We start from the raw sequence: 15564 nt of genomic DNA, 5'->3' as shown, positions 1-15564 counted from the left end.
GGCAGGAGCCAGGAGTTTCATCTGGGTCTCCCAAGTGGGTGGCAGGTGTCCAAGCACCTGGGCCGTCCTCCACTGCTTTCCCAGGCCATCAGCAGGGAGCTGGATAGGAAGAGGAGCAGCCAGGACTCAAACTGGCATCCACATGGGATGCCAGTGCTGCAGGCAGATGCTTAACCTAGTATGTCACAGCGCCGCCACTGTGCCAGTCCCCATGTGCTACTGGTTCACTCCACAAATGCTTGCAATAGCCAAGGCTGGACCAGGCGGAAGCCAGGAACTCATGCCAGGTCTCCCAGGTGGGTGGCAGCCACTCAAGAATGTAGGCCATCCCCTGCTGCCTCCCAGGGTGCGCGTTAGCAGGAAGCTGGAGTGGGAACAGAGCGGGGACTGCATCAAGCACTCTGATGTGGGATGTGTGCAAACAGTGCTGCCTTAACCACTGTGCCACACACCTGCCTGCCTACCTTCTTTCCTACCATTCCCGTCTAAGTGCCATTTTATGCAGCACAGTTTTGCTCTTTTGGTATTGTCAGCCTAAAACAGTTTCTAATCCCATTATTGTGAGGTCTGTCTTTCCCACGTGCTACTTAGAAATGTGGTGTTTGATTTGTGAGTTACGTTTAAAGTTAACCTTTTAATTAGTGAGTTCTCACTTGGTTTCGCTGTGGTCAGGGTACAGAATCTCTGTGATACCAGCTTGTAACTGTTTGTGGCTGCCTTTTGTAAGGTTCCCAGGGTACTGGAGGAGCTGTCTGATGAATGAGATGTCCAGAGGCCACACTTGTACAGGGTCACTTAGGATACAGCTACGTGCACACGAACCTGGCTCACCTCCCTGGCCAAGGCTGGGGCTGCACACGTGGCCATCACGGGCTTTGCTGCCTCCCGTGTGTGCTGTGGGAGTTTGGATGCTACCTAGAGGGTGTAGCAATAATGTGTCTGTCTTTTCTCTCTGCTCCTCGGTACTCCTGAGTACGAGAATCTGTTAAGTACACTAGTCAGTGAAGACAAGATGGCTCCTTTGTCAATATGCCAGAACATTTAATAGATTTTTCAGCCTCATGTGTTTTTCAGATATGGCTCAAAATGGAAAAGATACAAACTAACATACACTGATATTTCCAGTTATAGTTCACTTGTGTTCTGCAGAAGTATTTTGTGCGTACACAGGCTGGTGTGTACCTGTATAGACTGGATTCAAGCACAGTAACCTTACTTATTTGTGAGTTCAGGTCTGAGCAGGGGTTTGGCGTCCTTTGGTGCATGGACACTAGGTGGCAGTGTAGCACCACAAGAAGGAGGCGGGCCAGGATTGACAGATGTCCAGCGGCTTCCTAGCCATGGGGCTGTGTCTGTATACATGGGTACACTAGGCATCTTCAAAATGTTCGTATAAAGTGCATAGCATGAAAAAGCTATATTCATGGAATTCTAATTTTTTTTCCATTAATTCCGTTTCCCACAAACTCGTGTGTGTGTGTGTGTGTCTACAAGCAGCTTGAACAAATTAATGAATATTTGGCTGAGGTTAAAAATTTGTTATCAAGACAGACATCACCAGTGGTGCCAGAATCCTATGTAGGAGTGCTGGTTTGAGTCCTGGCTGCTCCAACTGCAATGCAGCTTCCTGCTAATGTGTCTGGGAAAGCAATGGAAGCCACTTGGGCCCCCATCACCCCCATGGGAGACCTGAATGGAGTTCCTGGCTCCTGGATCCAGCTTGGCCTAGCTCCAGCCATTGTTCCCATTTGTGGAGTAAGCCGGCAGGTGGAAGACCTCTCCCACCCTCTCTCTCTCTCTCTCTCTCTCTGTCACTACCTTTCAAATAAATTAAAAAAATCTTTTTATAATATCATGTGACCTGGGACCCAGATACGCTTTGCCATGGGGGAAAAATACTTGTGTGTTGGTTCCCAGGGTAGACTCCGTTCCTCCTGGGTCCCAGGGCAGAGTCCCCACTTGTCCCTCATAGATCACACACTTACCTAGGTCTTGTCAATGGAAACCATTAGCATCAAGCGATTTAAACACACAGCAGGCATTACCTGGGTGTTGCAGCACCCATGGAGGTGTTTTCCCTTTCTCCATGCTTGTATTCCCTCTAGCTTCAGCAGATGAATTGAAGCGTGTGCCTGCTGCAGAGCCTGCATCTGTTTCCAGGACAGGTGTGTGGTTGGCAGCTGTGGTCTCTGGGCTATGCTGAGCAGTGCTGCCGCTGCTGGCAGGGAGCTGAGCCCAAGACCTGGCCAGGATGGCGGTAGCAGCTGGACACACTAGTGCTGTTGTGGGGTTGGTAGGCTGTCATTTTGCAGGCCTCAGGGCATACAGAGCCTTAAATGAAGTTGGTTTTTCAAAGTCTAGCAAAATCTACCTTTAAGGGTGGCTGCAACAGAGGTGGCTTTGAACCCCAAATGACAAAACAGGGAGCAGCATCCACATCAGGAGAACCCGGCTTCCAACGAAAGAAAAATGAGAGATGCTCATTGATGAATCATGTTCTTAACTCACCCAGCCTAAGGAGCATCTCCTTATGTGGCAGCCGAATCAACGGAGCTAAAGATTGACAGGAGGTGAGCTAGATGAGGAAGTAAATGGATGACGAATTTCAGCTTAGATTAGCTTCTGAGCCTTGACTTTCTATTGTGACATGCATCAGAACTGCAGCTTTGAAAAATGAAGAAGAAAAAGAACTGGCCCCTTTCCCCACATGTGCTCCCCTCCCCTCCAGGCCCCCAGCCCCCTGTCTCTCTCCTGCTGCCTTTGGAGGAGGCTGCAGCATAGGCAGGGGCAGGGGCAGGGCAGGGCAGGGCAGGTCAGGTCTGTGTGTCTTTCCTGTGTTAGGACCGTGATCCCCATCAGAGATGGCTTCCCGTAGACATTGTTCCAACGCACGGTTCATTGGAGAGCTCTTTATCAATACATATGGAGACCTTTTTAAATTTATTGTTTAAAAGAGTTATTTGAGAGCAGAGTTACAGATGGGGATATACACACACACACACAGAGGCAGAGAGAGAGATCTTCCAACCACTGGCTTACTCCCCCCAATGGCCTCAGCAGTTAGAGCTGGACCAATCTGAAGCCAGGAGCCAGGAGCTTCTTCCAGGTCTCCCATGTGGGTTCAGGGTCCCAAGCTCTTGGATCATCTTCTACTGCTTTCCCAGGCCATAAGCAGAGAGCTGGATCAGAAGTGGAGCAGTTGGGATATGATCCAGTGCCCATATAGGATGCTGACATCACAGGCAGAATCCGAAGTTTCTATGCCATAATGCAGGCCCCCGAGACATTTTTTTTCAAAGCTTTTTGAAACCCGAACTGTACTACACATGGACAAGTGCACAGATCTAGAGTGTGGAGTTCGCTGATCTTCACGGATACTCACCTTTGCATCAGAAGCAACACATAGTGAAAGAGCCCTTCCTAGCTCCACCCCCTCCAAGTAGCCACAGTGGTACCCTCCAGATGGGGGCCAGTTCCTTTTCATGGCTATGTGGGACTCGGTAGTGTATCTCCCAGCCATTCACGGTTACTGTTCTTCAAGATTTCTTTCTTCCACTATGAAGCTCAACTTCTGAGGCTTCACTTTCATCCTGTGTTCAGTGGGCATTCAGTGTCTGCCTCCTGGACAGCACGGGGTAAATGAGAAGTCTGGGTGTTAGGGAGAATATAGGAGTTCCATGGCCAGAGCCACACATCATGCCAGCTTGGTGCAGGAGACCCTCTCCTGAGCAAAAACAGCCATAACTGCTGGAAATTGTTAAAAGAAATGGCCATTGAAAGTCTCTGGGGGCCGGTGCTGTGGCATAATGGGTAAAGCTGCCACCTGCAATGCCTGCATCCCTTATGGGCACCGGTTCGATTCCCCACTGCTCCATTTCCAGTCCAACTTCCTGTTGACGCACCTGGGAAAGCAGCAGAAGATGGTCCAAGTGCTTGAGCCCCTGTCACTCATGTGGGAGACCCGGATGAAGCAGCTCCTGGCTCCTGGGTTTGGTCTGGCCCAGCCCTGACCATTGCAGACATATTGGGGAGTGAACCAGAGGGTGGAAGACCTCTCTCTGTCTCTCCCTCCTTCTCTCTCTCTGTAACTCTGCCTTTCAAATAAAAATAAAAAAATCTTTTTTTAAAAGTCTCAATGTTCTCTCAAGGGCATATAACACTTAAAAAAGCATTCTTTGAGAAAATTCTTCTGGATCTTGGTAAGGACAGTAGAGGCAGTGAGTGATGCCCTACCTGTTCTCCATCCAAGAGGCTCCAAGACAGCCAGACATGATCCAGACAATGGGCTCCCTCCCTGCCTCCACCCGCAGTCCTGGGTGATGCACTCACTCCAGGAGGGGAAGTGGATGGCGCCTCTCCCCTCCCCCCACCCCGCTCCATGTCACAGAAGCTCTTTCTGACCAGAGTGGTCAAGAGGCCGATGGCTCTCATCCACTGCCAGTGAACACCTGCTCTTAGGGCAGAGCAATGCCCCCTGTGTGGCCATCCTGGATGCTGAGGGACCCCACCTGGCTCATGCATAAGACAGGAAGTTCCATGCATAAGACAGGAAGTACCCTGCCAGCGAAGCAGGTTGGGGACCCTTACCGGTGCCTGCAGGAAAGCAGGGGTGTCATTCTGAGAGGAGAGAGCCACATTATCTTGTCCCCCAGAACACAGCAGTGAGGTACAGATTCTGCGGGAGCCAGGGAGTGGGGCATGGGCAGGTCCCAAGAACAAAGGAGACTTCAAGCAGAATAGGGCATGGAAAAGTCCAAGCCTCAGCACCATAAAATCAATGGAAACTGGTCATCAGCAGTTAAAGAGAGACTGGCAAGAGAAGTGGTAGACCAGCTGCTCCAGTCTACCTACCAGGATCCATGGGAAAAGACAGCTATGGAGGGCACCACCATTATTACAGCAAGGACTGAGCTCAAAGACTACTTATTTTTTAAAGATTTAGTTTGTTTATTTGTAAGGCAGAGCAATGGAGAGGAAGGGACAGGGAGAGGGAGAGGGAGTGAGAGCGAGAGCGAGCGCGAGCAAGCGAGAGAGAGATCTTCCATCTGCTTGTACATTCCCCAAATGGACACGGTGGCCTGGGGCTAGGCCAGGAAGAAGCCAGGAGCCAGGAGCTCCATCTGTGTCTCCCATGTGGGTAGCAGGGGCCCAAACACTTGCGCCGTCTCCTGGTGTTTTCCCAGGTACATTAGCAGGGAGCTGGATTAGAAACAGAGCAGCTGGAACTCCAATGGCTCTGATGTGGGAAACGGGCATGGCAAACGGCGGCTTAACTTGCTATACTACAACACCAGCTCCCTCAAATGCTTACTTTTTTTTAGAGGCCCAAATTAACTGAAGCAGACAATGGAACAATCTATGCCCTGAATGTTGTCAGAAACAACAGAACAATCAGCTCACAGTCAGTGGAGGTTAAACTTAAGTATGGTACTAGTATAGGGAGATGAGCTAGAAGTTTAACAGGAGGATCAGGGAATGAGACAGAGACAGCCCAGCCAAGACCACCCTCATCGCTGAGTGAAGGAAGGGTGACTGTGGGAGTGCTGAACCCTGTCCTCAGAGGAGAACAGACGGGAAACAGATACCAGTTAAACAGCCAAGTCCCTAAACAAAGGACAAGAACAATCCCTGGGAATGAGGAAATAAATATCTAGACTTGCGGCTACAGGTTACCTAAAATGTCCAGCTTGCTTGCTTTATTAAGATTTATTTATTTATTTTAAAGTCAGAATTACAGATCAGGGAGAAACACACAGAGAGATCTTCCATCTACTGGTTCACTCACTCTTCAAATGGCCACAAGGGCCAGAGTTGGGCTGAGCTGAAGCCAGGAGCCGGGAGCTTCATTTGGGTCTCCCACAGGGGCAGCTGCAGAGACCCAAGCACTTGGGTCATCTTCTGCTACTTTCTGAGGCCATTAGCAGGGAGCTGGATAAGAAGTGGAGCAGCAGGGACTCAAATCCATGCCCAAGTGGGATGCTGGCATTGCAAGTAGCGAATTAACTCACTATGCCACAACATGGGCCCCCAAATATCCAGTTTTCAACAAGGAATATGAGACATGCAAAGAAACAGGTAAGTGTGACCCATTCACAGGAAAAATGCAGACATTATCTCAAAGAAGTTCAGATGTTGCACTTGCCAGACAAATGTTTGAAATTAATCACTGTAAATATGTAAAAAAAAACTAAATGAAGATATGTCTAAAGAATCAAAGGGAATCGCGAGACCAATGTCTCGACGAATGAAGAGGATAACAAGGACAAAGACATTAACATTACTTAAAAAGAAGTCCAAGAGCTAGAAATGGACAATCACTGGAATGAAAAATTACCAGAGGGTTGCAACAGCAGATCTGAACAGATGCAGTGGAAAAACAAGCAGACTTGACGGTAGGTCAGCTGAGAAGACCTGGTGTGATGCATGGTAGACTAAGCCTCTGCCTGAAGTGCCAGCATCCCACATGAGCACTGTTTCAAGTCCTGGCTGCTCCTCTTCTGATCCAGCTCCCTGCTCATGGCCTGGGAAAGCAGCGGAAGATGACCGAAGGGCTTGGGCCCCTGCACCCACGTTGGAGACCTAGAAGAAGTTCCTGGCTCCTGGCTTCGGATTGGCTCAGCTCCTGCTGTTGTGGCCATTTGGGAAGTGAACCAGCAGATAGAAGACCTCTCTCTAACTCTACCTCTCAAATAAATAAATAAATAAAATCTTAAACACATTGATGGATTTATAATATATAAAGGTGTAATTTGTTTGACAATAGAAACATAAAAGAGGGCAGAGGGAGCAGAGCTACATGGGAACAAAGTTTTCCTAAAGTATTAAAGTTAATCAGCATTAATCAGAGCTAGATCTTCGAAGTTAGTATGTTAATTATGATCCCCAGAGCAAGTACTAAGAAAGCGTCCTAAACTATAACAAAAGAAACATGGGGTGAATGTTTGGTCCTGTGGTTAAGACATTGCTTGAGATGTCTGTCTCCTATACTGGAGGGTCCGGGTTCAAGTCCCGGAGCTGCTTCCAGTTCCAGCTTCCTGCTAACGTGCACCCCGTGAGGTAGCAAGTGACGATGGCTCAAGCACCTGGGCCACTTCAACCCACATGGGTTCCAGTCTCCTGCTTTGGGCCTGATCCAGCCCTGACTGTTGCAGGCATTTGGAGAGTGAAGACATCTCTCTCTCCCCCTCTGCTTTATCAAATATAAGTAACTGAATGCTAATAACAATTGATAATGAGTAATAAAAACAAAAAAAGGTATAATCCATGTAGAAAACAAATAGCAAAAACGGCAGGTGTACAGTCTATCTCAGCAATAATGACTTTGACTGGAAGTGGACTAAGCACTCCAATAAGAAGGCAAGGTTGCCGGAAGGCTGAATAAAGATCTGATTAGGGCCGGTGTTTTAGCCTAGCAGTCAGGACGCCAGTTCAGGGTGTCCATGTCCTATATCAAAGTTCCTGACTCCAGCTTCCCATCAATGCAGACCCTGGGAAGCAGCAGGTGATGGCCAAGTACTTGGGTCCCTGCCACCCATGAGGAAGACCTGGACTGAGTTCCTAGCTCCTGGCTTCAGCCCTGTTTCAGGCCCAGCTGTTGCAGTATTTTAGGAGTGAAATACAATGGGGAGCTCTTTCTTTCTGCCTCTCTCCCTCTACCCCTCTCCCCTCTCTTTCCCTTCCCGCTCCCGCCCCCCCCGCCACCACCGTGTGTGTGTGTGTGTGCGCGTGTGTGTGTCTGCCTCTTAAATACATAAAAAAAAAACTAAAAAAAAAATCTGGTTATATGCTATGTACAAGAGACATGTATTAGGCCGGTGCCACGGCTCAATAACTAATCCTCTGCCTGTGGTGCCGGCACACCGGGTTCCAGTCCCGGTTGGGGCGCCGGATTTTGTCCCAGTTGCCCCTCTTCCAGGCCAGCTCTCTGCTGTGGCCAGGAGTGCAGTGGAGGATGGCCCAAGTGCTTGGGCCCTGCACCCCATGGGAGACCAGGAGAAGCACCTGGCTCCTGCCTTCGGATCAGCACAATGAGCCGGCTGTAGCGTGCCGGCCGCGGCGGCCATTGGAGGGTGAACCAACGATAAAGGAAGACCTTTCTGTCTGTCTCTCTCTCTCACTGTCCACTCTGACTGTAAAAAAAAAAAAAAAAAAAAAAAAGAGATGTATTAGACTCAAAGACACAAATAAGTTGAATGTAAAAGAGTAGGAAGAAAGTTTCATGCAAACAGGAAAAGAGAAAGTGGCTACACTAACACAAGTTTACTTCAAAAGTTCATGGAAACTGGAAGACAAGATCAATTTATTTTGGTGCAAAATATTTTGAAATCCATACACCTGTGGGCTTGTAAAAAGTTCATGAAAATTTAAATTTTTAAAAAACTAGGCCTGGGTTTCTTTTATTTTTATTTAATTTTTAATTTTTTTTTTTTTGACAGGCAGAGTGGACAGTGAGAGAGAGACAGAGAGAAAGGTCTTCCTTTGCCGTTGGTTCACCCCCCAGTGGCCGCTGCGGCCGGTGTGCTGCGGCCAGCGTACTGTGCTGATCCGAAGCCAGGAGCTAGGTGCCTCCTCCTGGTCTCCCATGCGGGTGCAGGGCCCAAGGACCTGGGCCATCCTCCACTGCACTCCCTGGCCACAGCAGAGAGCTGGACTGGAAGATGAGCAACCGGGACAGAATCCGGCGCCCCATCTGGGACTAGAACCCGGTATGCCAGCGCCACAGGTAGAGGATTAGCCTATTTAGTGGCGGCACTGGCCAAAGCCTGGGTTTCAAAATTTTTTGCACCAAAACAAAGTTAGTTTAAAAAAACATTTATTTAGGTATTTGAAAGTCAGAATTACAGAAACAGAGAGATCTTCTATTTGCTAATTCATTCCCCAGATGGCCACAATGGCCAGTGCTGTATCAGGCCAAAGCCAGAAGCCAGGAGCTTCTTCTGGGTCTCCCACATGGGTAGCAGGGGTCGAAGCACTTGGGCCATCCTCTGCTGCTTTTCCTAGGCCATTATCAGGGAGCTGTATCAGAAGTAGAGCAGCCAGGACATGAACTGGTGCCCATATGGGATGCAGGTGTTGCAGGCAGAGGCTTTACCCACTATGCCACAGCACCAGCTCCTAAACTTATCTTTTAATTCCACTTTCTATGATCTTTTTGAGTACCCTTGTATAAGACAAAGTAGACTTTAAGACAATTTTTTATTGATAGAAACAAGGACATTTTATAATAACAGGGTCAGTTCATCAGGAGGACATAATAATATAAACATACACACCCAACCAAAGGCAGAAATAAATGAACAAACCAGGAATGATTGAATCAAAATACATGAAGCAAAAATTGACATATCTGGAGGAAGAAATACACAATCCAATAATAATAGTTGAAGACTTCAATATCCAACTTTCAATAATGCGTAGAACCTCTAGGTGGTTTATAAAAAAAATACAAGACTTGAACACTATTAACAACTAGACCCGACAGTTATCTGTGGACCATTTCACTGAGTAGCACATAGAACATTTTCCAGCATAGACCATAAGCTAGGCCATACAGCAAACCTCAGTAACTTTAAAAGGATTGAAATCATACCAACTCTATTCTATGTCTACAGTGGAATGAGATTAGAAATCAATAAATGTGTGGGGATAAAACAGCACATTCTGAAATCACCAGTGGGTCAAACTAGAAACCACAAGGGAAGTTAGAAATTGAGATGAATTAAAGTAGAAACACAATATTACAAAACTTAAAGGTATTGCTAAAACCATGCTTAGAGGGAAATTTATAGTTGTAAGTACTTTTATTATAGAAGAAAGAATCTGAATAAATAACTATGCACCCCAAGAAACCAGAAAAAGGAAAGGGAATTCAAAGCTAGCTAGCAAGTGGAACGAAATAACAAATGTTAGATAAGAAATTAATGAAATGAATAGAAAACTAGCAGAGAAAATCAGTGAAACTAAAGTTGGTTATTGGGAAAGATAACAAAATTAGCAAATAGCTAGCCAAGAAGAAAGAAGAGAGAGGATTCAGATTACTAAAACTAGGAGTGGAAGAGGCATATTCCTAGCAAACCTAAAGAAATAGAAGATCATGAAAGAATACTGTGAGAACTGTATTCCAACACGTTAGATACTAGAATGCATGGACAAATTTCTCAGAAGACACAAACCACCAACACTGAAGAACTGATTTAAAAAGAGAGGGGCTGGCATTGTGGCGCAGCAGGGTAAGCTGCTGCTTGCGATGTTGGCGTCTGTATTGGAGGTTTGCATCTTGACTGGCCTGCTTCTGATCCAGCTTCCTGCTATACTAACACTCCCGGGAAAGCAGTGGTTGATGGCCCAAATACTTGGGTCCCTGCCACCCAACTGGGAGTCCCAGACCACAGGGGCTTCTTGGGTCCTGGCTTTTGTTTGACCCTAGCTATTGCAGTGTTTGGAGAATGAACCAATGGGTGAAAGATCTCTCTTTGTCTCTATCTATTCCTATCTCTCTGTTACTCTGATTTTTTAAAAAAATAAGTAAATAATAAAGTTAAGAGAGAGAGAGAATCTGAACAGACTAATGGCAAGTATATATATTAAATTAATAATCAAATTTAAAAAGCCCCAACTCCACAAAGCTTCCTAAGCCTGGGCCTAGATGACTTTATTAATCAAATGTTTATTACAGAAGAATTAATGATCCCTTATAATCTCAGCCAAAGTATCCAAGAGGAGGAAATCCTTCCCTACCCATTCTATTAACCTAATGTTGTCTTGATACCAAAGATATTACAACAGAAGACCACTGAGGAACAATATCCCTTATGAATATAGATGAAAAATCCTCAACAAGACACTAGGAAAGCACATCCGACCAGATATTAAAAAGTTTACATGCCATAGTCATTGGGAATTGGTCTTAGGAAGGCAAGGTTGGTTGACGTGAAAATCAATCAATATAAAAACAGCATATTAACAAATTAAAGGACAGAAATCACATGATCATCTCAGACACAGAAGCATTTGACCAAATACAATACATTTTTTTCAGATTTATTATATGAAAGGCAGAGAAACATAAAGAAAGATCTCCCATCCCCTGGTTCACTTCCCAAGTGGCTACAGTGGCCCAGGCTGGGCTAGGCTGAAGCCAGGAGCTAGGAACTTCATCAGGGTCTCCCATATGGGTGGCAAGGGCCCAAGCACTTAGTCCATCATCTGCTGCTTTCCCAGACACATTAGTAGGGAGCTGGATTGGAAGAGGAGTTACTAGGACTTGAATCAGCGCTCTGATATGGGATGGCAGCATTGCAAGTGGCAGCTTAACCTGTTGTGCCACAACACTGCCCCTCAACATACTTCTTTTTTTTTTGAAGATTTATTTATTTATTTGAAAGGCAGAGTTACAGAGAGACAGACAGAGAAAGAGAGAAAGACAGAGTGAGTCTTTCATCCACTGGTTCACTCCCCAGATGGCAGCAATGGCTGGAGCTGGGACAATCCAAAGCCAGGAGCCAGGAGTTTCTTCCAGGTCTCCCATGTGGGTGCAGGGGCCCAAGGACTTGGGCCATCCTCCTCTGCTTATCAGGGAGCTGGATCGGAAGTGGAACAGCTGGGACTCAAACCAGTGCCATATGGGATGCTGGCACTGCAGGTGGCGACTTTACCCGTTTAGCCATAGCCCCGCACCTCCCCAACATATTTCTCTGATTACAAAAAAAAAAAAAAAAAAAAAAAAGGGAATGAAAAGGAACTTTCTCAGTGTGTTAAGGAGAATCCATTAAACATTCACAGTTGTACTGACGTAAAGGCAGAGGTGGAGAAACAGGGTAGAACAGGAAGCCCAGAAATTCATTTTTACGAAGATGTCCAGTGGTTTTCAGTCAGGGTGCCAAGGCCATTCAGTGGAGAAAAGACAGTCTTTTCAACAAATAATTTTTGGGAAACCAAAAAACCACATGCCAAAAAAAAAAAGCTGGACCCCCTTACCTTACACCATATACAAAGTGTTACTCAAAATAGATCAAAGACCCAAACATGAAAGCTAAAAATCTCAGAAGAAAACACAGGGGAAAAGTTTCATGGAACTGAATTTGACAATGAATTTTGTTTGGCTGTAATACCAAACATACAGAAGAAAAAATAGGAAAACAGAAATTGGACTATGGTAACAATTTTGATGCATCGAAGGACGCTATCAGGGGCGGAAGTTGTGTGGCCCGCAGGCTAAGCTGCTTGCAACACCGGTATTCCATATCAGAGTGCCAATTCCAGTTCCGGCTGCTCTGCTTCTAATCCAGCTCCCTGCTACTGCAGCAGATGATGGCTCAAGCGCTTGGGCCTGTGCCCACCTATGTGGGAGACCCAGGTGGGGTCCAGGCTCCTGGCTTCAGCCTGGCTCAGATTTGGCCATTATGGGCATTTGAGAAGTATAGCAATGAATGAAAGATCTCTCTCTCTCTCTCTCTCTTTCTTTCTTTCTCACTGTTACTGCCCCCTCTTCTCTCTGTTGCTCTTTCAAGTAAGATGAAAATAAATAAACAATTGAAAAATACTATTTTAAAAGGATACTATCAGTAGACTGAAAAGGAAACCTATGGAATGGAAGAAAATACTCAAACCATGTATTGGGTGAGGGATTATCTTAGCTTGTTTTTTGTCTGTTTGTTTTCTGCCTAAACACAATACCACTGACTGGGTAATTTATAAAGAGCAGAAATGTATTTCTCACAGTTGCGTAGGCTTGGAAGTCTAAAATCAAGGACTCGGGCCGGCGCCGCGGCTCAATAGGCTAATCCTCCACCTGCAGCGCCGGCACACTGGGTTCTAGTCCCAGTCGGGGCGCCGGATTCTGTCCTGGTTGCCCCTCTTCCAGGCCAGCTCTCTGCTATGGCCCGGGAGTACAGTGGAGGATGGCCCAAGTCCTTGGGCCCTGCACCCGCATGGGAGACCAGGAGAAGCACCTGGCTCCTGGCTTCGGATCAGCGCGGTGCCGGCTGCTGGCTCTCTGTCTCTCTCTCTCTCTCACTGTCCACTCTGTCTGTTACAAAAGTAAAAAAAAAAAAAAAAATCAAGGACTCGATGCAGGGTCTGGCAGTTGCCTTTTGGCCCCTTTATTCCCACAGTGGAGGATGGGAGGAATGGCAAGACAGGGAAAAGAAGGGCCAGAAACAGGACAGGGCACCCCCATCAGTCTTTCACAGAAAGCAGCCATTGACAGACCAATACATGAGGAAATCATGGTCTATTTGTACAAGAGAATATTATTCAGCCTTCAAAGAGGAGATCCTGCCATTGCAACAACATGGATGGACCCGGAGGGCATTATGTTGGTGGTAGAAAGATAAGTACTATGTGTTCTCACTTCTCTGTGTGTCTGCCTTAGTGCCTTTGTGCAGCTATATGAAAATACCTGAACCTGGGCAATGCATAAACAACAGATAATTACTATTGCACACGTGGCATAGGCCATAGCAGAGCGCTGGATTGGAAGTGGAGCAGCCGGGACTTGAACCGGCACCCATATGAGATGGCTGTACTGCAGGCAGTGGCTTTATCCTCTGCACCACAGTGCTGGCCCTGTGTATTGTACATCTTAAGTTTGTTCAGGAAGTAGATATTATGTTAAGTGTTCTTACCCAAACAACATCAATATCAACACCCCAATAACAGTAATAGAGGCATTATAGGAAATTTTGGGAGGTGATATATATTTATGTCCTTGATGTGGTGATAGTTTCAGGGATATATTCTTATCCCCAAATGCATCAAAATGTGTACATTAAATTTATACAGCTTTTTAAAACAAGATTTATTTTATTTACTTGAAAGAGCTACAGAGATATAGAAACAGAGAGAGAGCCAAGAGAAAGGAGAGGTCTTCCATCTGCTGGTTCATTCTCTAAATGGCCACAATGGCTGAAGCTAGGAGCCAGGAGCCTGCTCTGGGTTCCCCATGTGGGTATAGGGTCCAAAGACTTGGGCTATCTTCCACTGCTTTCCCATGCACACTAGCAGGGAGCTGGGTGGGAAGTGGAGCAGCCAGGACTCAAACCGGTGCCCATATGAGATACTGGCACTGTAGGCTGGGGCTTTAACCCACTGTGCCACAGTGCCAGCCCCGATTTTGTTCAGCTTTATATACATCAATCATACCTCCATTAAAAGGATGAACTCTTCCTAACTCATTCTATGAAGCCAGAGCTACCCTACCAAAGCTAGATAAGGATTGCACAAGACAAGTAAACTACAGACACTGTTCCTTATGAGTGGGTACATTAATCAGGTTGGGCTACTATGGCAAAATATTGTAGGTTTCGTCTCTGTCTGTCCAGGGGATCTCAGCAGTGTTTGGTTTCTGGCGAGTGCTCTTTCTCTGATTTGCAGGTAGCTGCCTTCTCGCTGCTGTCCCCACATGACCTTCACTCTGAATGCGTGGTGGGGGAGGAGAAACGGAGACCTTTCTCTCTACTTCTTTTAAGGATTTACTTATTTATTTGGAAGGTAGAGCTATGAGAGGGAGAGAGAGAGCGAGCGAGCGAGAGAGAATCTTCCATCTGCTGCTTCACTCCCCCAGTGGCTGCAACGGCCAAGTGTGGGCCAGGCCTAAGCCAGGAGCTGGATTGGAAGCCAAGCAGCTGGGACTTGAATATGGGATGCCGGCATCACAGGTGGTGGCTTAACCCTCTGTGCCACAACACTGGCCCCCTGAAACAATTTCTAGTTCTTGTTTTGGAGGTTATATTCCTGATTCAAAATAATTTAAAAAGCTCTATGTTCTCCAAGAAGCTGAGTATTCAGGCCCTCATCTGTCTTGAGGTGGCCATGGGAACAGTCAGATTAGCCAGGGCTAATTTTCTGTTTGCAGAAAACAAAGATTACATCTTGGGGCTGGCACAGTAGGTTAGTCCTTTGCCTATAGCGCAGGCATCCTATATAGGCACCAGTTCTAGTCCCGGCTGCTCCTCTTCCAATCTAGCTCTCTGCTGTGGCCTGGAAAACAGTGGAAGATGGCCCAAGTGCTTGGGCCCCTGCACCTGCATGGGAGACCGGGAAGAAGCTCCAGGCTCCTGGCTTCATATTGGTGCAGCTCCGACCGTTGTGACCATCTGGGGAGCGAACCAACGGAAGGAAGACCTTTCTCTCTCTTCCTCTCACTGTCTGGAACTCTATACCTCTCAAATAAATAAAATCTTCAAAAAAAAAAAAAAAAAAAGAAAAGAAAGAAAGATCACACCTTGTACTTCTTGGCTTAAAAGCAGCTAATGTGTGTGTGTTGGGATTTTCACTCTGCCTCCTAAACTTGGAGGGCACACTGATGGTTACAAGTAAGAGTGGTAAGGTGGCTCTCTGACCCCACAGGCCTTGAGAGAGGCCTGGTGCACGGTTACTCACTGAGGTGCCAGGTGTGTTAGAGTAGAAACAGCAAAGATGGGCTGTGACTCCAGTGGAAAGGACGAGTAGCGGTTGCCTATGGGGCTGGGATCAGACTGGCTGGGAGGAATCCCGTGCACTCTCTGAACTGGTGGGTGCTGAGCACCTCGACTGGAAGTACACATTTATGGAAACCCACAGGAG

The sequence above is a fragment of the Oryctolagus cuniculus genome, chromosome 11, assembly GCF_051225735.1.
Source record: "Oryctolagus cuniculus isolate XC-2025 breed Fujian yellow rabbit chromosome 11, ASM5122573v1, whole genome shotgun sequence".
Classification (NCBI taxonomy): domain Eukaryota; kingdom Metazoa; phylum Chordata; class Mammalia; order Lagomorpha; family Leporidae; genus Oryctolagus; species Oryctolagus cuniculus.
Note: the sequence above shows the minus strand (reverse complement) of the source record.